General features: G+C 38.5%; 1 pseudogene; it reads left to right on the top strand.

Moving 5' to 3' along the window:
• The first annotated feature begins 549 nt into the window (after window positions 1–549).
• LOC149170381 (putative E3 ubiquitin-protein ligase ARI8 pseudogene) lies at window positions 550–2,148 on the top strand (annotated as a pseudogene).
• Window positions 2,149–2,366: the final 218 nt, after the last annotated feature.

Below are 2,366 nucleotides of genomic sequence, written 5' to 3'. Positions count from 1 at the left end.
TTGGCTTATAACATTTGGTATGAGAGCATATAATCCTAGGGTTTTTATACTTTGAATGAATCACTTTTACATTTTCATTACATCTTTTTCTGTGATACTTCAAATGGTGAAATTTTTGGCATATTTAGAAGAAATATCAAGAAAAATTTGGTTAAAATTTAATATTTTAATTCACCATAATTTCATATATTTGGTGGATGTTAGGGTTTGTGATTCATTAATAAGGACAACTTAATGTTTCTCGTCAGTAATAATGACAACAGAATGCTTCTCGTGGGAAAAATAGATGGCGGGGAAACCGCTTCACTTTGGGTTGTAAGCAATATTTTAAATTACATTTAAAACCAACCAGATAATGAATGGTTTTTGGTATCTGCGCCAAGTGAGATGAGTATAAATATCAGCTAAGCAAAGATTGATTTAGTACAAAAAGGTAAGGAGACAGAGTTTCTTGACAACATTGCGGTTTAACTTTAACTTGCTTGAACACGTTGAGAGAGTTTTGTTTCTGTGGATTCTCAGACTCTGATCTACTCGAACTCGACCAATATGGCTTTATACGATGAAATGTCCGATAATGAAATATATGACAACGAAAGCGATGAAAGGGAAAGCAACGAAAGCGAAAACGAAGATGAAGAATTGAGATATGAAAGCATGGTGGAAATAGCACGCAGTCGTCATGATGACAATAAAGGACGTATGAAATATACGGTTTTAATTCTGAACGACATTGGTGAGCGTCTGCACAATGCTACCAAAAGCGTTTCCACTGTGCTGGCTGTCTCGGAAGCCGAGGCAGCTATTCTCTTGCGTCACTTCGGTTGGAATTCTGTTAATGCCAACGATCAATGGTTTGCAGATGAGGAGAAAGTGAGAAATTCTGTGGGCCTATTGTTGCAGCCGGACGATAAACATGAGACCAAAGAAGAAAAAATGGAGGAGTTAACTACCTGTCCGATATGTTTCTATGATTTCAAGATCAGAGACATGAAGTCACTCAAGTACTGCGACCATTTATTTTGCCAAGATTGTTGGCGAACTTTTATTCACACATCAATAAATCATGATGGTGCAGGATGCCTCAACCTACGATGTCCACATCAAGGTCCACGATGTCGTGCCATTGTGAGTGAAGACATGGTTTTTTCTCTGGGGTTATCTGAGGAAGATGCGAACAAATATAGAACCTATCTTGTGAGGTCATATGTTGAACAAAACAGTATGGTTAAATGGTGTCCAGCGCCAGACTGTGGCTACTGTGTGGAGGTTGACTCTGCTAATTCTAATGTAACTCATGAGGAGGTTGTCTGCAATTGTTCACATAAATTTTGCTGGAATTGTTTAGAGGAGTCTCATCGTCCAATAGGCTGCGACACAGTCAAAAAATGGATTAATCAAATTAATAATGGTGATTCACTCAATGCGTACTGGATATTTTATAATTCCAAGCCGTGTCCAAAGTGTGATCGACCAATAGAGAAAAATCAACGGTGTATGCACATGACATGTGCGTCCCCGTGTGAATTTCAATTCTGTTGGTTATGCCTTGGTGATTGGTTTAAACATAATTCTTGCAATCAATATAGTCCTGATCAGGTTGCAACAACATCAGGAAGAATTGATGCAGGGAATCAATCCAGGAATTCCGCCTCCGTCGATTCTAGGAAAAGGTTTGCAGCTAAAACATCTTCTTCGGATAGGTTGGTATTTTATATGGAAAGATGGAAGGCAAATGAAAAGTCAGAGGAAAAGGCGTTATCTGATCTGCAGGCTGTGCGAGAGGTAGAGATTAAAAGATTGAATGAGTGTAAACAGACGAGAATGAGTCGATTTGGTTTAACAAAGTTCAAATGTGTGGTAGATGCATGGTTGCAGATAGCAGAATGCAGGCACATGCTTAAATGGACATATGCAAGACTTCATCATTGCGTTGAACAAGAGTTGCAAGACCATATAGAAATCGCCCTTAAAGCTGACGCTGATACTTCGACTGGGAAAAAGGCGTTGCGCGATTTTGATGACTTCTGTATCAGGCTTGAAAAGCTCACAAAATCGACGGGCCAATATTTTGAAAACCTAATTCAGGCTTTTGAAAACAATCTCTCCGAAGTTAGTCGGATTAATGCACCAGCAGCGTGCGCATGAAAAAGCAATTATTACTAGAACCAGCAGTCACTTATTATTAAGGAGTGCAAGTGGGCCGCTGGACTAGGATGAATTTTTCTCATATTTTGCAGCATCTTTGTTGGTTCCAGCAGATTAAGGATCTTGGACGTTTGTGGCAACCCAATCCTTTTGATTGATTATCCAGTCAATATTATTGATTATTCATGATTATTTATTTTAATAAAATGTGATCTTTG

This window comes from Pinus tabuliformis, chromosome 4_2 (genome assembly GCF_031772625.1).
Source record: "Pinus tabuliformis cultivar Carrire ecotype Pingquan chromosome 4_2, CPIR1, whole genome shotgun sequence".
Taxonomy (NCBI): domain Eukaryota; kingdom Viridiplantae; phylum Streptophyta; class Pinopsida; order Pinales; family Pinaceae; genus Pinus; species Pinus tabuliformis.
The sequence above is the reverse complement of the archived record's forward strand: the minus strand, read 5'-3'. Positions and strand labels throughout refer to the sequence as shown.